The 22,190-nt window shown below is 38.2% G+C and overlaps 1 long non-coding RNA gene across 1 annotated transcript in view; it reads right to left on the reverse strand.

The window, feature by feature from the left end:
- Window positions 1-16,639: 16,639 nt before the first annotated feature.
- The window catches only part of LOC148106899 (uncharacterized), a 50,007-nt gene continuing 44,456 nt past the window's right edge, over window positions 16,640-22,190 (reverse strand). The window contains exons 3-4 of the long non-coding RNA XR_015723263.1: window positions 19,133-19,243; window positions 16,640-18,279 (exon numbers count right to left, since the gene is read on the reverse strand). This is a non-coding gene — a long non-coding RNA (uncharacterized LOC148106899). The remainder of the gene's footprint in view (window positions 18,280-19,132; window positions 19,244-22,190) is intronic.

Consider the following 22,190-nt stretch of genomic DNA (forward strand, 5'->3'; position numbering starts at 1 on the left):
CTGAGGTATAATTGACAAATAACCCTATATTAGTTTCCAGTGCACCATAATGATTTTGTATTTGTATATTTTGCCAAATGATCAGTGTAATAAGTCTGGTTAACATCTGTCGCCATACTTAGGTACAAAATTTATTTTGTGATGAGAATTTTAAGATTCACTCTCTGAGTAATTTTCAAATACGCAATACAGTATTATAAAATGTGTTCCCCATGCTAAACATCACCTCCCATGACTTATTTATTTTATAACCAGATGTTTGTGATTTCTGACCCCCTTCAGCCATTTTGCCCACCCCCCACTCCTCATATAGATATTTAATGCTTCAAAATGTCTTCTGGCCGCTGCTTTAGCTAGATTCGGTTATGTTGTGTTTTCATTATCATTATCCTTATCAAATTTGGCAATTTTAATCATATTTCCACTTGGATCCAAGATTTGTTTAATAGCCTTGGATAGAACTGGTATTCATTAATGTCCCATGTTCTCTGAAAATGAAGTGATTTGTCTGATAGGGACCACAGCTCAGTATCTCTAAGATCTGCCATTCGGATTACGTTGTTTAGGTCTTCTCTCCAATGACTATTTCTCCACTTGACCATTTTTGGATTAAGGAAAGTGTGTTAGAATCATCTATTATTAGTGTGTTTCTTCTCCCCTCCCCCCCCCGGTGACTACTGTAGTTTTTGTGCTGTGAATACTTTAGCCGTGCGATTGGTTATGTAAGTATTCATATGGCACATCTTCCTGGTGAAATTTAGCATTAGAAACTGCCTTTTTTAAAATCCATTTTTATCTCAATTGTACTCTCTCTAATAATTAGATATAACTCCCTTTTCCTTGTTATTGGCAATTGCCTGATATATTTATTTCTTACTTAAAAATGTTTAACCTATCTGAATTCCTTTATTTTGTTTGTTTGTTTTGAAAATAGGGGGGGCAGAGAGAGAGGGAGAGAGAGAATCTTAATCAGGCTGCAGGCCCAGCATGGAGGCTGACACTGGGCTGGATCTCACAACCTTGAGATCGCGACCTGAACCAAGATCAAGACTCGAACGCTTAACTGAGCGAGACACCCAGGCACCCCTGAATTCCTTTGTTTAATGTTTACCTCTGGAAAATTGTATAGCTTTGGATTTTCCTACAATTGGCAGTTTGAAAATGCTTGCTTTTACTGGGTGATTCGAGCATGTTTATTTTACTGATATGATCCATGTCTCTGATGCTTTGTGTCTGATTCCGCCACATATGCATGGTTTCATCGTGTTCCTCCACTCACAAAACAAACAGCTTGAACATGAGCATCTCATAGAGATCCTTCAGACTGAGCAGAAGGGGAAGGAAATATACACACATTTACGTGACGCCCCGGAACTGATAACCAGCAGAAGCAGAGGAGGTCTGCAGAGACCCAAAACTGATTCAATCCCTTTAAAAAGGGGAGGGTTTTTGCAGCAAACTCTCAGACTCTTCAGACCCGATCCCTCTGTCTGACCGCTTAAAAAAGGCAACTGCCGCCGAAGGCTCTGCCTGACTGATCTCTGAACAGAACCGAGATCCTTCGCTGCTTGAACATCAGAAGCAGTTTGTGCCTGGACTGGACCAAGACCTCATCTCAACTGCACGCCCACAGACTGACTTCGCGTTTGGTTCGCTAACTTCCTGCACCCTTGTGTTACCTTGTTTGTTGTGTGGTTTGTCTTATGTTCTGCTCTGTGTGCTATGTAAGAAGCCAAGTTTAATCACACGGTGAAATGTCACTGAGTTTGGAATCTGGAACCCGCTGCTTTAGAATTGTGATTTAACTTTGCTTTATAAGATTGCATAAAGCTGACATTGTGGAAAGGCACAACTCGTGTGTGTGTCTTCATAGCGTGCTCGTGACAAGTACATTTTACAAAGGGTAAAAAATACCACGAAGTGGTTTGTTTACCACGACACCGATTCTGCTTGGAAAATTCATATCTACGTTAAAGAAATTCCATATACTCCATTGAAGTAATTCCATATACTCCATTAAAGTAATTCCATATACTCCATTAAAGTAATTCCATATGCTGTTGAACCTAAGCTACATCACGTTCATCGATTTACCTCTTTCCTCATCACTGTCAGCTGATGTTCAGTGTGGCCTCTCCAAAGGGACCCTATCAGAGAACAGGGCATTCATCATCCTTTCTCGCACCCTTGTGCAGGCTGCCCAGACCTCCTCCCACCCCTTGTCTGTCAGCCCCCGTCCATGACACAGGACACAGCTGTGCAGACCCCGCTCTGCGGCTCCCTCCTCTCTCAGGCACCTACCCCCTGTTCTGATCTGCACAGCCCTTCACACACCTGCCACACACTGCCCAGGCATGCCGCTGCCACCGAAGCTTTCATCCTCTGCAGGCCCAGGAGTGTATTTTTCTACAGTCTTCTTTTGCCCCTATCAGTTTCTTCAGACAGAATTAGAACCTTCTATATAGCTTCGAAACCTGGGTTTTAAAGGTTATGTTTATTCTTTTACTCCTTGTGGACATCTAGGAAAGTTTCACGACGGCGGTACGTTGGTGCCACCTTGTGACAAAAGTCTGAACTACAGCATGAACCGTTGTGGAGCCTGAAAAGTGGAAAGCGGGGCCGTGACCCGACCCCACTAGAAGATCTTTCTGGAAGTCAGGATAGAAAGGAGGGAATTCCTTGGACACAGCTATATTGATGGCCTCTTTCTGGATAGTTCATATAAATAGAATTACACAATATATGGTCTCTTGCGTGTTTGACTTCTGTCACCGGCGTAATGTTTTCAAGGTTCATCCATGTTGTAGCGTGTATCAGTACTTCATTTTTTTTATGACCAAATCATATGCCTCACTTTTTATCCATTCATTAAATGGTTGACATCTGGGTTGTTTCCACTTTGGGCTATCATGAATAATGATTCTATCTTTGTGCATTTGTATACTAGTTTTTGTGTAGACGTGTGTTGTCATTTGTCCTGGCTGTCATTTGTCCATGAAGCCCGGGAGTGGAGTTGCTGAGTCATATAGAAACTCTCTGATGAACTGTTCGAGGAACTGCCAGACGGTTTTCATGACCCTGACAGTCTTCAGGAGTTATTCTTCTCCTGACTAGACTCTGGTTATGGGCTTTGAGAAAGAATACCACAGTTGAAGTCTCCTTCTCATCACCTCATATTAAGGAGGACATAAGACCCATCTGGTATCATTGGGTCAATAAGGATGCTGACCCTCGTCACAGGGTTAGGGTGGTGTTTGTCTACTATCTCCAGTGTACATAACGATTTTCCATTCACCTACTCTGTGCTTTAGATGGAAGCCGCTAATTCTTCCTTCAGAGGTGGGAGGCAGATTAAAGTTCACCTCATGGAGGCAGAGTATTTATATATATTATTTTAAATTAATTTGATAAAGACCGTTTGCCACTCGTGACCCATTTTTATTAATTAAGACATTTATTTATAGCAATATGGATTCATATTTACTTATTTTCTCATTTTAAAAAAAATGAATCCATCCAAGAAGCTTTAGCATCATCATTTCTATGGTGAAGACAAAATTAATTTTGACTCAACAGGCAGGAAACTATGAAAGAGTTCTCTATCTCTGCCATTATGTATCACCACCATCTATGGTCTAAATATGGTATATTAGAGAATGCATTTAGACAACGTATTTAACTGTGTGGAATTTGGAACAACATTATGTATTGAGACAATTCTATTCCATACTTGGTTTCATAAAAAAAGAAATAAAACACTGATAACACAGAGGTTACTGAAATGAGCATAATGTTATTGCTAACATGGACAAACATTTGTGTAATCCTTTTCTTTTTTTAAGATTTTATTTGAGTGAGAGAACAGGAGAGAGTGGGAGAAGCAGGCTCCCCGCTGAGCAGGAAGCCTGATGTGGGGCTCCATCCCAGGACCCTGGGGTCATGACCTGAGCCCGAGGCAGACAGACGCTTAACCAACTGAGCCACCCAGGCGCCCCTGCATAATCCTTTTCAATGAAGCAAAATAAGAGCTATGCTGGAGAATACGTGGGCTTCATTTGAAAACTCATTGTCTAAAGCGCAACCCTCTGGTTACTTTACCCTGACTCTGTAGCAAATATTTAAATCTCTACGCTGGGTGTTATACGCAACTAATGAATCATCGAACTTTACATCAAAAACCAGGGATGTACTGTATGGTGACTAACATAATATAATAAAAATATATTATTATAAAAAAATAAATATTAAAAAAAAAAATAGGGGCGCCTGGGTAGCGCAGTCGTTAAAGCGTCTGCCTTCGGCTCAGGGCGTGATCCTGGCGTTCCGGGATCGAGTCCCGCATCAGGCTCCTCCGCTGGGAGCCTGCTTCTTCCTCTCCCACTCCCCCTGCTGTGTTCCCTCTCTCGCTGGCTGTCTCTCTGTCACATAAATAAATAAAATCTTAAAAAAAAAACAAAAAAAACAATAAATAAATAAATAAATCTCTAGCATTTGCGTAACAAATTGCACTGCAATAGAATCCTTGTCTATACACAAGAAATTGGGTTCTATTATTGGAAAAGGACATCCCTTTCTCGTGGGGAAATACTTTTGTGTTTCCATTGGAACAATCATTTCAACATTCCTGATCTGTGCATGTGACAAAGAGGTGGTGTGGAATTGTCAAGTGTAATCTCTGTAGGAGCATGGGCGAACGCATCCCTGTTAGATAATGGACGCAGATTGAGTTGGAGGGGAGAATCGGGAGATTCCAATTGCTTATCAAAAATTCTTAGAATTTTGGTGCAAAGGTGAGAATATATGCAAAGAGAGCAGTAATTAGAGATGCAGACAGGGGTCCAGGGTATTAGAGCATATTCTTCAATCATCACTTGTAAGAGACTTGATCAGGTTGAAATCTTAATGGGTAGGAGCCATCTCTTCTTAGATTTAACTCCTGAATTTACTTATCCCACCCTTTCTGCACTTTACTTCCTTGTTTTCATCCTGGAGAAGTGTAAAACTTAACCAAAGGGATGCTGTAGAGTTCGGTTTTAATGCACGTTAACCGGATGAGTGGATGAACAGATGGGGGGATGGATGCAGGAGGTGTCAAACATGGCTGTGGTAGTTTATATGAAGCTTATATGTTTCTAGGAATTTATCCATTTCTTCCAGGTTCTCCAATTTTTGGCATATACTTTTTCATAATATTCTCTTAGAACTGTATTTCTGTGGTGTTGGTGGTTATTTCTCCTCTCTCATATGTGATTTTATTTAAGTCTCTTCTCTTTTTTCTTTTCTTTCTCTCCTTTTCTTTTTAGAGAGAGTGAAACAGGGTGGGGGCGGGGCAAAGGGAGGGAGAATCTTAAGCAGGCTCCCTGCTCAGCAAAGAGCCCAATGTAGGGCTCAATCTCATAACACTGAAATCATAACCTAAGCCAAAATCAAGAGTTGGATGCTAAACTGACTGAGCTACTCAGTCACCCCCTTTCTCTCTCTCTCTCTCTCTTTTTGATAAGTCTGGCTAGATGTTTATCAATTTTTTCAATCTTTTCAAAGAACCAGTTTCTGGTTTCATTGCTCTATTGTTTTTTTAGTTTCTGTATCATTTATTTCTGCTCTTGTCTTTATTATTTCCTTCCTTCTGCTGGTTTTAGTTTTTGTTTGTTGTTCTTTTTCTAGCTTCCTTAGTGATAAGGTCTGGTTGTTTATTTGAGATATTTCTTGCTTCTTGAGGTAGGCCTGTATTGCTGTAAACTTCCCTCTTAGAACCACTTGTGCTGCATCCCAAAGGTTTTAGACTGTTGTGTTTTCATTTTCATTCATTTCTATGTATATTTTTACTTCCTCTTTTATTTCCTGGTTGACCCATTCTTTGTTTAGTAGCATATTCTTTAACTTTCATGTATTTGCGGTCTTTCCAGATTTTTTTCTTGTGGTTGACTTCTAGTTTCATAGCACTATGGTCAAAAAAGATGCATGGTATGACTTTGACCTTTTTAAATTTGTTAAGGCTTGTTTTGTGGGCTTAAATGTGATCTACTCTAGAGAAAGTTCCATGAGCACTTGAGAAGAATGGTATTCTGTTGTTTTAGGATGGAATGTTCTGTATAGATCTGCAAAGTCCATCTGGTCCAATGTGTCATTCAAAGCCCTTGTTTCTTTGTTGATCTTCTGCTTAGATTACCTGCCCATTGTTGTGAGTGGGGTGTTGAAGTTCCCTACTATTATTGTATTATTAAAAAGGTGTTTCTTTAATTTGGTTATTAATTGCTTGTTATAACTGGCTGCTCCCAAACTAACTAGGAGCATAAATATTTATAATTGTTAGATCTGATTGGTGGGTAGACACTTTAAGTATGATATACTGTCCCTCTTCATCCCTTGCTACAGTGTTTGGTTTAAAATTCAATTTGTCTGATATGAGGATTGCTACCCCAGCTTTCTTTTGATATCCATTGGCATGATAAATGGTTCTCCAGCCCCACACTTTCAGTCTGGAGGTGTCTTTAGGTCTAAAATGAGTCTCTTGTAGACAGCATATGGATGGGTCTTTCTTTTTTTATTCAATCTGATACCCTATGTCTTTTGATTGGAGCATTTAGCCCATTTACATTCAGAGTAACTGTTGAAAGATATGAATTTAGTGCCATTGTATTACCTGTAAAGTCACTGTTCCTGTAGATTGTCTCTGTTCCTTTCTGATCTATGTTACTCTTGGGCTCTCCCTTCACTTACAGGATCCCCCTTAATATTTCTTGAGGGACTGGCTTAGTGGTCACATATTCTTTCAGTGTCTGTCCTGGAAACTCTTTATCTCTCCTTCCATTCTGAATTACAGCCTTGCTGGATATTCTTGGCTGCATGTTTTTCTCATTTACTACCCTGAATATATCATGGCAGCCCTTTCTAGCCTGCTGGGTCTCTGTGGATAGGTCTGCTGAGAGTCTAATGTTCCTACCCATGCAGGTTACAATCTCTCAACCTGAGCTGCTTTCAGGATTTTCTCTTTGTCTCTGAAATTTGCAAGCTTCACTATTTTTTGTTGGGGTGTTGATCTATTGTTATTGATTTGGGGAGGGGTCCTCTCTACCTCTTGGACTTGAATGCCTATTTCTTCCCCAGGTTAGGGAAGTTCTCAGCTATGATTTGCTCAAATATACCTTCTGTCCCTCTCTCTCTTTCTTCTTCCTCGGGCATCCCACTAATTCTAATATTGTTTCATTTTATGGTATTACCGATTTCTCAGAGCCTCCCCTCACGGTCCATTAGTAGTTTTTCTCTCTTTTCTTCAGTTTCCTTCCTTTTCATCAACTTGTCTTCTGTGTCACTTACTCTTCTTCTATCTCATTTACCCTAGCTGTTAGAGCATCCAATTTAGACTGCATCTCAGTTAAATCATTTTAATTTCAGCCTGAGTAGATCTCATTTCTGCACTGAGAGATTCTCTAGTGTCTTTTATGTTTTTTTCAAGTCCAACCAGTAACTTTATAATGTTGTTCTGAATTCCAGCTCTGACATTTTACTTATAACCATATGGATTAGATCTGTGGCAGAGAGTATTACCTCTGGTTCTTTCTTTTGTTGTGAATTCATCCTTCTAGTCATTTTGCCCAGAGGAGAATAGATGAACGAGTGAACAAAATACGCAAGCAAAATACACACTAGACAAACCCAAAGAAGTCAAAAACCAAAAAAGAAAAAAAAAGGAGGGGGATAATATAATCTCACAGGTTGGACAAAACAGGGTGATCCACTTGGTCCTGAGTGTATTTTGGTCTGTGTGTTAGAAGACACTAAATCCCAAAATTGTAAAGAAAGCAAAACTTACATATATATACAAAAATAAGATTGAATAGAGTGAAAGGAAGCCAAAAATGAAGAATATATCTATAAAATATAAATGCAAAAAAATGAAAGTTAAAGAAGTCTTAAAAAGAAAGAGTTGATAAAATAAACTAGTTGAAAAGGGAAAAAATGGAAATTTTGAACTGAAAGATAAACGAATCATGAGGAAAAAAACCTCGAATTCTATATACTATTTTCCCCTAGCGCTGGTGTTTTGCAGTCCTGTGACATATGTAAACTTGCTGTTCACCTGTTCTTCCAGCTGTTCTTCTGGGGGAGGGGCCTGCTGCACTGATTCTCTGGTGTCTTTGCCTGGGTGGAGTTGCATGGCCCCTTGCCAGGGGGCCAGGGCTCAGTGCAAACTCTTTCTGGTTGCTCTGTGTGGCTTTTGTTCCCTGAAGGCTTTCTGAGCCTCTTTAGAGGACAAAATAAAAATGGCTGCACCCAATCTCCAGCCGCAGAACCATAAGATCGCGGTCCCCTCTCTTCAGTAAACCCTCAGCAATAAGTGGTCTGCACTTTCGTGTGTACCAAACTCTGCAGGCTCCTTCAGTGCACACCCACACTGATCTTTCTGGGGGAAGGTGGAGGGTCTGGACTTTCTGCACTTTGCAGGGCTCCAGCACAGTGAGCGGTGGCCTGTTTGTGTGTGCACCCACTCTGCCCCTCCCGGGAGAAGTTGGAGAGTAGCCCGGTTCCTTTCCTTTACAGGGCCCCTGCACTGAAAGTGGCAACCCCATCAGGCCATGGCTGGTGGTTTATGGTGAACCAAGCTGAGAGCCAGTCACTCCCGGGCTCACAGACCATAACCAGTTTCACCATTCCAATGCGTGGGAACTCCATGGGCTCGGGCACCCCTGTTCTTTCTGGGACTCCAGGGATCCTGAGACCACACTGTCCCACATAGAATTCTGCCCCATTTCACCACCTGAGCTCCTTTCAGACAGGGATGTCTCTCACTGAAGCAGATTTCTAAGGGTTCTGATTTTGAGCTCCGGGGCTATATCACTTTCTGGTGGCTGGCTTACAGAGGCTCCCTCCACCCTGCCATTTATCTTCTGATATATCCCCTCACATTCACTTCTCCACACCTCCTACCTTGCAAAAAAGTGGTTGCTTTTCTACTTGTAGAGTCCTGACAATTCTTTTCTTACATCTCAGGTTGAATTCATGGGTGTTCAAAATGATTTGATAGTTATCGAGCTAAATTCAAGGGACCAGATGAAACGAGGTCCCCTACTCTTCTGCCATCTTGCCTCCCTTCTCAGAAAGGATAATAATTTCAACAAATGGTTCTGAGATAAGTGGGTCTCCATATGCACAAACATCAACTATGATCTATGTATTGCACCATAAACAAAAGTCAACTAAAAATTTATCACAGACATAAATATAAAAGCTAAAATTATAAAACCATTTGAAGAAAATAGAGGATAAAATCCTCTGGCCCTATGTCAGATGAATATTTCTTAGATATGACATCAACACCAAAATCAAAATCATAAATGAATAAACTGAAAAACTAGAATTCCTTAAGCTTAAAGACAGGTTCTTCCACATTTAATGTTGAGAGAGTTAAAAGACAAGCCACTGCCTGGAAGAAAATCTATGCCACCCCAATGTTTATAGCAGCAATGTCCACAATAGCCAAAATATAGAAAGAGCCTGGGTGTCCATCAACAGATGAATGGATAAAGAAGATGTGGTATATACATACAATGTAATATTGCTCACCCATCAAAAAATTGAAATCTTACCATTTACAATGACATGGATGGAACTAGAGGGTATCACACTCAGTGAAATAAGTCAGAGAAGGACAATTAGCAAATGATTTCAATCATATGTGGAATTTAAGAAAGAAAACAGAGTATCATAGGGGAAGGGAAGCTAAAATAAAATAAGATGAAATCAGAGAGTGAGACAAACCATAAGACTCTTAACTATAGGAAACAAACAGGGTTGCTAAAGGGGAGGTGGGTAGGGGCATGGGGTAACTGGATGATGGGCATTAAGGAGGGCATGTGACATAATGGGCACTGGGTGATATATGCAAATGATGAATCACTGAACTCTACTTCTGAAACTAATATACAGTATATGTTAATTAATTGAATTTAAATAAAATAAAATTTTCAGGAAAAAAGAAAATGTATGCAAATCATATGCATATGATACAGGACTTGTATCCAGAATAAAAAATATCACTAAGGTAAATGAGAAGATACAGATGCTCCAATAAATAAGTAGGTAACATATTTGAAAATATACTTCACCAAAAAAGACACACAAGTGTCACATTATGACGTAGAAAGAAGCTGAACATCACTAGTCATTAGGGAAATGTAAACTCACTATATCCCTCTGAGAATGGATAAAATAAACAGACTGACCATACCAAGTCCTGGCAGGATGCTGGTGGCAATGAAAAATGATGCCAACATTTGGAAAAGAGAGTAACAGTTTCTTTTTTCCCTTTTTTCCTTTTAATTCCAAAATAATTAACATACAGTATTATATTAGTTTCAGGTATACAATATAGTCATTCAACAATTTTATACATCACCCAGTGCTCATCACAACAAGTGTACTCTTTAATCACCCTTCCCCTACACCCACCTCCCTTCTGGTAGCCAGCAGTTTGTCCTCTATAGTTAAGAGTCTAGTACGGTATGGTGACTAACATAACATAATTAAAAAAAAAAAAGAGTCTATTTCTTGGTTTGTCTCTCTCTTTTTTTTCCCGTTGCTCATTTGTTTTGTTTCTTAAATTCCACATATGAATGTAATCATGGAATTTGTCTTTCTTTGACTTATTTCACTTAGCATTATACTCTCTAGCTCCATCCATGTTGCTGAAAACGGCAAGATTTCATTATTTTTTTCTTTGGCTGAATAATATTGCATTGTATATATACCACATCTTCATCCATTCAACTATCAATGAACGCTTGGGCTGCTTCCATAATTTGGCTATTGTAAATAATGCTGCTATAAACAGAGAGGTGCATGTATCCCTTTTAATTAGTGTTTTTGTATTTTCGGGGTAAATATCCAGTAGTGTGATTACTGGATCGTATGGTAGTTCTATTTTTATGTTTTGAGGAACCTCCATACCATTTTCCAAAGTGGCTGCACCAGTTTGCGTTCCCACCAGCAGTGCAAAAGGGTTCCTTTTTCTCCACAACCTCACCAACACTTGTTGTTTCTTGTTTTTGATTTTAGCCATTCTGACAGGTGAGATGTGATATCTCATTGCAGTTTGACGTGCATGATAAGTGATGTTGAACATCTTTTCATGTGTCTATTGGCCATCTGGATGTCTTCTTAGGAGAAATGTCTGTTCAAGTCTTCTGCACATGCTCATGTCTTCTGCACATTTTTAATTGGATTATTTGTTTTTTGGATCAGATTGCCAGTTTCTTGTAATGTTAATCCTACACCTACCATATGATCTTGCTGTTGCACTCCAAATGTACTTACCAAAAAAAAAAGACCTATGTCCAAGCAAAGTTATGTTCATAACTACATTATCTATAAGAGCCTTGAAATGGAAAAAAAAAACAGAAACAAATATCTATAACCAGGTGAATGGCTAGAACAAATTATGATATAGCCATATAGTGGAATAGTATTCAACAATAAAAAAGAAGGAAATATTCCTTTATGCAACAAACAGATAAATCTAGAAATAATTAGGTTGAAGGGAAGAAGACTGATATAAAAGAAAACACATTGTAGCATTCCGTGAACATTAAATTATAGAAAAATAAACTTATCCATAATGACAGAAGATCAGTAGTTGCCTGGGAACAGGGTCAAGTGACATGAAGAGGAAAACTGGAGGGGGGTAGATGGGACTGTTACAACTGGACACAAAAAAGCATTTTGAGGTGATAGATATGTTCATTATCTTAACTATAATGTTGGATTCACATATATCAAAACTTGTTACAGCATATACCTGAAATATGTACAGTGTATTTTATATCAACCATACCTCAGTGAAGTATTTCACATATATTAATATATTCTTAATTCTCTGATACGTTTAAATAAATCAGGTGGAAGATTCCCATGATTATGTTCTTATACTATTAACGAACTCATACTATATCTTAACAAACTGGTCCACACCACATATAATCAAAATAGAAATCATCATTTGCAATGAAATTTACCCAAATATTTACAGAAGGTTGATGTTCATTTACTTCTGAAGTATAGAAATAAAAATATTGTAAATTAGGAAAATAATCATAATGATTTTCAATAGTAACTGGTTTTTTTGTGGAAAGAGGCTAAGTATCACTATATTAGGGCAAACTCTCAGGTAATAAATACTTTTAATATATTAAATTCTAGTCATTGGCAGTTGAAGCTAACAGTTGGAAAATTTCTAGCTCTTTAGAAAATTTCATTATGTAACGGAAAAAACTCAGGGAAGAATCTACATTACAATGTCCAATTGCGAGGCCTATCTAACAACTGCACATTTCCATATGCATCTATGAGATACATGGTAATTGTTAATTATTATTTATATGGTGAGAGCAATTTAAGTTTATTTATTGCAAATGCATATTAAAGTCCAACTTCTTTCTCCAACTGGACAATTTATTTCTGTTGAGAAAAAAAAACGCATCTCTAAGATGGTGCTCAAGAGCTACTACGTAGTTGTTGATGGAATGACATTCCACTTGTTAAACCTCTTCTCCCATGATGAGATCAAGCAGCTTCTCTACTTTAAGGTTAGTTTGTGAAGCTCACAGGAGCTATTCCACAATGTGCTTTTGTTTATTTAGGTTCATGAACTCACCTGAGCCACGAGTCATACACCAGCAGGGATGGGAAGTGATGGGGTCTCCTGAAGACTGCTGCCCTTGAATCTGGAGTAGAAGTTTCAGCAGCCATCAGGACACAGATCCTCAGAACCCGCCTCCTTAAGGTACCCGATATCAACTCGACCACCAGCATGAAGAGCAGCACAGGGAGAGACAGATACAACTATCACTATACTTTACTGGAGTAACTATGAGCCCTGCACCATGCTAGGTGACACTATTACAACCGGGTAGTGATCATAACAACTATGCGTTATAATGGGCTTCTCACCAGAGACTTTTTCTCCCCATTTCCTTGTCTATCTCCTAACAACAAAGCTGAAAAAGAATAAGAAGTGGAATTTATACAGGCATTCATGATACCGCAGAAACTATAGGGCCATGGGCTTGCTCTTGTGTATCAGTCACTATTCTCAGTGATCCTGTGGGTGAAGCATTCCCATTCTTATTTTGCAGAGGGGCAAGCAGGGGCTCGGAGTCTTACCTGTCATACCACCTGTGGCCCATGCCTTTAGAGGACAGCAGCTCGGAGATGTCCTGGAGTCACACTCACTGGGACCAGTTGGGACCCCAGTGTCTTTACTGAGATAGCCAAGGCACAGAGCTCCAAACCCAGAAAGAGGGGACTTGGATCTGGGATCCTTCTTGTCTCCCCATACCGAAAGGAGGCTCCACTTCCACTACATGGAACCACACCCTCAGCTGAGTTACAAACACCTGAAGGCTGGACCTGCTCTCCTCACCAGGGTACCTCTGGCTCTATAAAATTGGTCAGGCCCACCAAGTCGAAGTCCGGTTTCTATGGCAACATCTAGGAGCCTGTTAATCCTCCAAGTGGAAATGCCTCCTACACTCACCCACTCAGGGGCCTTTCACTGAAAACTAAATATCTTAGTCTTAAGACCACGACATGAGAAAGCATATTAATTAGAAGATCTAGACTTGAACCTGGGCAATAGGTAGAACTGTATGCAGATTGATGGAACAAAGAATGTACTGCATTTGGAATTTTTCTCCTGATTTCAGTCTATTGTACAGCAGACACATCTTAGTACTCTGTTACTCTGTACTGCCTCCTTTCTGCCACTGAAAGGAACGTGCTATTCCACTGTCAAATGGAAGGTAAAAAGATCAGAAGGAACACTGAAAAAATAGAGATGATGATTTCCTTTTCATTTCCACCATCCTCAGGTAATTCATCTTACAAATAAATATCACCAAAGCTTATCCCTCATATAAATATGTATATATTTCTTTTCCCTCTGTTCAATCTAAATGATCTCTGAGATGTTCATTTTCAAGACACCTCTTTTGTGAGTGGAGGAACACAACCACGACCATTCACATATTTGCTGAAATATTATGTAACGGATTCTTTCTAAAGATTTGCTCATTTCTCATAACAGCTCTCTGAAGTAAATATCAATATGCCCATTTTACAGATAAGCAAGTTCAAGCTCACAAAGGGTAACTCACTACTCCAGTGTAACACACATCTTTAAAAGCTGGAATGCAGTTCTACAAATTTTATATATAAATATATAACAAAATATTTTATTTTTTTTTCTTTTAAAGATTTTATTTATTTATTTGACAGAGAGAGAGAGACAGCCAGAGAGAGAGGGAACACAAGCAAGGGGAGTGGGAGAGGAAGAAGCAGGCTCATAGCGGAGGAGCCTGATGTGGGGCTCGATCCCATAACGGCAGGATCACGCCCTGAGCCGAAGGCAGACACTTAACCGCTGTGCCACCCAGGCTCCCCAACAAAATATTTTCATTTACATATATTCTTTGCCCAAATTATTACATTATACATACTCTTAAGAAACATCTTTTTCGGGGCACCTGGGTGGTACAGCGGTTGGGCGTCTGCCTTCGGCTCAGGGCGTGATCCCGGCATTATGGGATCGAACCCCACATCAGGCTCTTCCGCTATGAGCCTGCTTCTTCCTCTCCCACTCCCCCTGCTTGTGTTCCCTCTGTCGCTGGCTGTCTCTACCTCTGTCAAATAAATAAATAAAATCTTAAAAAAAAAAAAAGAAACATCTTTTTCACTCAGCCTCATAGCTCAACAAATTAATTTGCATTCCTTTATGTATTGTAATTGGGCACTTTTTTTAAGGTTAATGAGTATGTATATTGCTTACTATGTGAATAATCTGTTCACATTATTGACCATTTAAGACTTTATTCCCTATCAATGATATTAAGTAGGGTTGTTAATGATTTAGTATAAGAGTACCACCAGAACAAAACAGCAACCATTCTAAATACTAAATAAAAAAAAGAAAACAAATCAAGCACTCAGTCTGGTGTAAGAATATATCATTTCTATGAGTTTATGAACAATGTGACACAACAGAACATAAACGACCAAAGATATTGATTATATCAGTAAATGTAAATGTGCTTAACTCCCCAAAGAAAAGTGTTTTCAAATTGCATATTGAAGAAAAATCCAAAACTATGCTTTATCCAGAACAATATCTAACACAAAAGGAATTCAGAGGTTAAAATTTTTAAAATAAGGAAATATATATCAGACAATTGTCAATAACAGGAAAGGGGTTATAATCTTGATATTGGGGAGTAGAGTTGAGATCAAAATGGGTAAAAGACAGAAAAGCAGTTTCTAATGCTAACAGCTAAAATTCTCAAAGATGTGAGATTTTATTTTATTTTTTAAAAAGATTTTATTTATTTATTTATTTATTTATTTATTTATTTATTTATTTGTCAGAGAGAGAGAGAGAGCAAGCACAAGCAGGGGGAGCAGCAGGCAGAGGGAGAGGGAGAAGCAGGCTCCCCGCTGAGCAAGGAGCCTGATGTGGGACTCGATGCCAGGACCTTGGGATCATGACCTGAGCCAAAGGCAGATGCTTAACCAACTGAGCCACCCAGGCATCCCAGATGTGAGATTTTAATACATATATACCAAATAATACATCAAAATATTCACAGAGAAAAAACTACAATAGGTGCAAGTGGTAACAGAAGAAACACCGTAATAATAGTTGATTCTAACAAATTTCCTTTAATCCAAAATGATCAACTGGAAAAATATTTAGTCATTGTAGAGAAGATATAAAGAACATAATCCCAAAGGCAGATCTATACATAGAGACACTGAATTATGAAGCCTTTTAGACAATACTTACTTTCTGGGAAAGCATAGAACATTCATGAAAATTGATTCTATTTTAGAGTGTTAAACAAACCTTAGGCCCCAATGAAAATATAGATTAAAATTGCTGAATTTGATCAGGATAATGGTAATGAAAAAATAACATATCAGTATCTAGCTAAAACAATCGTCAGAGGATATTTTGAAGCATTAAATACCTATATGAGGGGTGGGGAGTGGGCAAAATGGGTAAAGGGGGTCCAAACCTCCAGTTATAAAATAAATGAGTCACGGGAATATGATGTTCAGTATGGTGACTATAATTAATAATCCTGTACTGAATATTTAAAAGTTACTAAGAGAGTGGATCATAAAAGTTCTCATCACACAAAAAAATAATTTTTACCTATGTATGCTGATGGCTGTTAACTAGATTTATTGTGGTGATCATTTTGCAAAATACAAATATTGAATCATCATGGTGTACATCTGAAATTTATGTAGAATGATGTGTCAATTATACCTCAATAAAGAAAAGATGGAGGTGGTCAAAATGTACAACTTCCAGTTATAAAATAAGTCAGTTCTGGAGATGCAAAGTACAGTATAGTAACTATAGTTAACCATACTGTAGTGTATCTTGAAAAGCTGCTTAAAGAGTAGAACTTAAAAGTTCTTATCACAAGAAATAAAAATTGTAACTATGTGAGTTGGTGGATATTAACTAAATTTATTATAACAATTATTTTGCAATATATACATATAACCAATCATTATGTTGTACTCCTTAAAACCAGTGTTATATTTCAATTATACCTTAATGAAGTTTGAAAAAAATGAAACAATAAATACCTTTATCAATAAAAATAAATGAATTAAACACTCAATTCAAAAAGCACGATAAAGAATAACAACCTAAATTATAAAATGAGAATAAAAGATAGTTAAAGGTAAAAGCAGAAATAAATGGGTTAAGAAACACATCCTTGTTAAAGCTCAGAGCAATTGGGATGGAAAGGAAGCAAAAACTAACATTGTGGGTGATGCATCCAATAGTGTGTCAGGAGCTTGACAGACATGTCCCTTTGAACGTCTCACAACATTTTCTTGAGAGTAAGGATCATGTTTTCTGTGTGTGTGCATAAATACACACTATACATATAAGCACATATGCACACTATATACATAAATAAATTATATGCATATATTATCTATAAGACACACACACACATATATATATATGTATATATATATATATATATAAAATGTATGTATGTACACACAGTGTTTAATTAGCAAGCCAGAGAATGGGGGCACCTACTTTGTTTATATGTATGTGTGTGTGCATCTTTACGTAATGAAATCATAAAAAAGAACACTATATTTTGTTTAGAAAATCTCTCACTTGGAGTAAAGTGAGAAAGAAATACAGGGGAATGATACGCATGTAATTCCGGATAGTGATTATCCTAAGGGGAGAAAGAAGAAAGTATAAACATTTCCCTAAGCCTTGATTAATTTTATAGCTTACAATGCCTTTTAACTGAAAGATTTCATAAGTAGCAGAGGTTTTAGGAGATAGAGTTTTTAATCATAAAAATAATCCATATTCATTTTAGTAAATGTTTAACATTGAGCCAAGTGCAGAGGAAAAAATCTTGGAAGAAGCCAGAGGCAAAAAACACCCTTCCTATAGAGGAGCAAAGATAAGAATTATATCTGACTTTTCAGAAACCATGCAAGCAAGAGTGAAATATTTAGTATTGAGAGCAAAAAATTGCCTCAACATCAAAATCTGTATCTGCAAATGATCCTTCACAAGAGACAGAGAAACTTTCTCAGAAAAACAAAAATTGAGGAACTGTGTTGCCAGTTAACCTGCCTTGCAAGAAATAATAGAAGTTCTTTGAGAGAAAAAAATTACGTAGGTCAGATACTCTGATCTACATGAAGAAAGGAAAATCCTTAAGGAAGTTATAAATGAAGGTAAAATAAAACATTCTTTTTCTTGTTTTTAATTGATCTAACAGATAATAGTTTGTTCAAAGTTAAAACAGCAACAATATATTCAATTCCATATGCTTATATATAAATATATATGCTGATATATTCTTATGTATACGTGAAGTGAAATGAATAACATCAATGAAATAAGGGATGGAGGAAAGAATTAGGCTAACTTTGTTATTGTAGGGTACTTGCTCTCCCTGTGAAGCAGTATAGTATTATCTGAAAGTGGACTTGGGTTAGTAAATGTATATTGCAAACCCAAGGGCAGCCACTAAAAAGAAAAATAAAAAGTAGAATTGATATCCTAAGAAAGAAGAGAAAATGAAACACATAAATTGTGAGGTGTTGGGGTCTCCTGAGGACTGCTGCCCTTGAATCTGAAGTAGAAGCTTCAGCAGCCATCAGGACTCAGATCCTCAGAACCTGCCTCCTTCAGGCACCTGGTATGAGCTGGGCCACTGGTATGAACAGCTGCACAGGAAGAGACAAATCCAGAAATCATTATGCTTTACTGGTGTAACTATGTGCAACCACCATGCCAGGCACTAGGTTACTGACAATGACGTTAATATATTTAGGCCACGGTCATAAGAAGCACATGTTATAGTGGACTTCTCACAGCTTTTCCCTACTTCTTTGACTTGTTTCTCCCTTAACAATGAAGTTGAAAAGGAATAAGACATGGCTTGAATTCATATAGGCATCCATGATCACACAGTAACCAACCACAGGGCCATGGGTTTGCTCATGTGTATCACTGATTGTTCAGTGGTCCTGTGGGTGAAGCATTCTCAACCCCATTGTACAGAGGGGGAAGCTGGGGCTCAGTCTTTACCTGTCTTCCCTCCCACGCCCCAGCCTTTAAAGGAAAGCAACTCCAGGACACCCCTGGAACAGGACCCACACACACTGTGGCCTGGAAAAACCCTAATGGCCTTATCTAGGAGACAGCTTAAGCACCAAGTCTCAAAGAGGGAAAGAGATGACTTGAATCTGGGTTCCCTTTCTCTCACACCCCAGGACGGATCACCTCCCCTCCCACTGCATGGACCCAGAACCACAGCTCAGTCCCAAACACCTGAAGGTGGGACCTGCTGTTCATGCCAGGCTACTATGTCTCTATTAATGTCACATTCCTATCAATTATGTCAGGTTTCTATAGCAACTGAGATGTTCAGGTGGGTCCTCCACACAGGAAATGCCTCTCATCTTGCAAACATCAGTTGCAGAGTTCTGAGAAGCTGCATCCTCTTAGCCACCTGCACTGCAGGTTCATCGGCTGCACTAAAAACTCTGTCCTGAAACATAAAAATCCGTGACTTACCAGCACATGTTTGACACCTTCTGCATCCATCCATCCATCCGTCCATCCATCCAATTAGTAGGCATTAAGACCAAAGTTGTTATGTTATCCCTTTGGATAAGTTTTAGGCTTCTTCAGAATGCAAACAAGGAAGTAAAGCGCCGAAAGGTTAGTGTGGTAAATTCACTTGTTAAATCTAAGAAGAGATGTCTTCTTCCCATTAAGATTTCAGTCTGCCCAAGTCTTTTATAATTGATTATTTAAAAATATGCTTTAATGCCCTGGGCCCCTCTCCACATCTTTAGTGACTCTCCCCTTTACATATATGCTTGTCTTTGCATCAATATTGTAAGATTTCTTGATATTCAGTTCACAACCCCCTGCACCTCCCCTCCAACTCAGTCTTCATCCCTCATCTAATGAGGCCGTTTTCCTTCATGTTTCCACTTGAAATTACACTTGCCAACTCAACAACAATTTCCGTGTCATATGCACACATCACAAATGTTGAAGTGATTGTCCAAATGGAGGCAAACAAGTATTTCCCCAAAAGGAAAGGATTTTCTTTTCCTAGGAAAGAATTCAATTGCTTGGGTAAGACAAGGATTGTATTTTGGTGCCATCAGTTACTTAAAAGAATTGTAACATAACTTCCATATAGTCAGGGTCAGAAAACTGGAAGGCTGTCCTTCAGACAATGACTTTCAAACAAAAGACACAATTTCTATGACATACCTTATACTTTTTCTTCATTGAAAAGGATTTTTCAAATATGTTTTCTGCATTTACCAATAATTTGATATAATCATTCCAATAACCTCTGAGCTGTTTTTTTATTTCTTTCTCAAGAAAACCAAATATGTAATAAAATCATATGAAATTAAAATGTGGTTCCAAATTCTGCCATGGTTAAATATATTGTGTACACGCATTGTCTAATATACCACACTTAGACAATACAATGCTGGTGATATAAAATGGTGGATGTAGGGAACTCTTTAGTAGTGTTTCAAGTATTAGATTATTTTTCTGTGCCATCAAAATCATCATGTTAAACTTCTTTTGAAATATGTGTATTAAAAATAACCTACAAAATCAGTATACATGAGTAAATACTGACATAAATTATGCTTGGATTAATAAAAATAGGTGAGAAGAGACAAACTGTTTTTATCAAATTATACCAAATAATACATGTAGATAACCTGCCTCCATGAGGTGACTTTAATTCCACCTCTCACCTATGAGGGCAATGTAGACTTAGTGATTGAACTTATAAAGTGTAGGGTAGGTGATGGAAGATAGTTACTATACACTGGAGAAACTAGGCAAACTCCACCATAACCCTATGATGATGGTCACCATCCTTAGTGACCCAGTGATTTATGTGGGGATCATGTCTTCACAGACATGATGTGACAAGAAGAGCACATTAAGTCTGTGATGTTCTTTCTCAAAACTCATAACCACAGTCTAATCAGGAGAAAAATGACAAACTACGTCTGCACTCCTCAAGAATGTCAGGGTCATGAAAACATTCTGGCAGTTCTTTTTTTTAAAGTTTTTATTTTTATTCCTGTTCGTTAACATACAGTGTGATATTAGTTTCAGGTGTACAATATAGTGATTCAACAATTCCATACATCACACTGTGCTCATCACAACAAGTGCTCTCCTTAATCACCATGACCTATTTCACCAATTTCCCCCTCCCTTCTGGTAACCATTCGTTTGTTCTCAGTCTTGCAGTACTTGAAATGCTTCAACAGAGGGTTACCATAGGACCCAGTAATTCCACTCCTAGGTACACAGTCAGGAGAAATGACAACATATGTTTACAGTAAAACTTGGACAAGGGTGTATGCAGCATCATTCATTATAGCCCAAAGTGGAAAACCCCAAATGTCCACCAATTAATGAATGCATAATTAAAATCCGATATATATTTTGGCAATAAAAATATATGAAGTACTGATAAATAGACTTGACTATAGAGAACAAACAGATGGTTGGGAGGGGAGGTGGATGGGGGAAATGGTGTAATAGGTGATAAGCACACTTATGATAAGCACTGCGTAATGTATAGAATTGTTGAATCACTATATTGTACACCTGAAACTATTATAACACTGTATGCTAACTATACTGGAATTAAACTTTAAAAACCTTTTTTTTAAAAAAAAAAAAAAGATAGGAGTGCTGATACATACTACAACCTGAATGAACCTTGGAAACGTTAAGCTAAGCAAAAGAAGCCAAACATGCAAAAGAACACATATTGTCTGATTCCATTTGTATAAAGTGTCCAGAGAGAGCCCATCAATATGCTATATCCAAGGAGTTTCCTTTTCCATTCTGACTTTCAGAAAACTCTGTATGGTTATTGAGAGTCACAGCCCTCTTTCCTGCTCAATAGTATTTACGCTACAGTTCAGGCTTTTGTCACAAGGTGGCACCAACATACCACCATCCTGAAACTTCCAAGTGTGCAAAGATTTAAAAGAATAACAATAATCTCAAAAAAAAAAACCCAAACAAAACAGGTATTTAATGTATACACAATGATTCTAATTCAGTATGAAAAAAACTGATAGGTGTAAAGGAAGAAGATAAAAACACTTCGGGGCCTGCGGAAGATGAAACACCTTGGTGGCAGTGGCCTGACTTGGCAGTCAGTGTCAGGTACGCGAAGTGCAGTGCAGGGCAAGAAGAGGGTAGGTGACTGAGAGGATGGGGTGTCAGAGTGGGATCTGGGCAGTTGTGCCCTGTGCCATGGACAGGGAATGACAGACAAAGAGTGGGAGAAAGTCTGAGCAGCATGTACAAGGTTGGGGTAATGGAAAATGAACACCTTGTTCTCTAGTAGGGACCTTCTATACAGTACACACTGCACATCAATTGACAGTGATGAGGAAAGAGATAAAATGGATTACATTTAATATACACAGAAATTTTCCAAGCAGATTTGGTCATAGTAAACAAACCATTTCGTGATTATTTTTTTTTTCTCTTTGCAAAAGGTACTCTTTTTCATTTAACCAGAACCACAACAATTGAGATAAATGTGATGTCAGCTGGT

Source organism: Ursus americanus, chromosome X (genome assembly GCF_024610735.1).
Source record: "Ursus americanus isolate L20-20 chromosome X, mUrsAme1.1.p, whole genome shotgun sequence".
Taxonomy (NCBI): Eukaryota; Metazoa; Chordata; class Mammalia; order Carnivora; family Ursidae; genus Ursus; species Ursus americanus.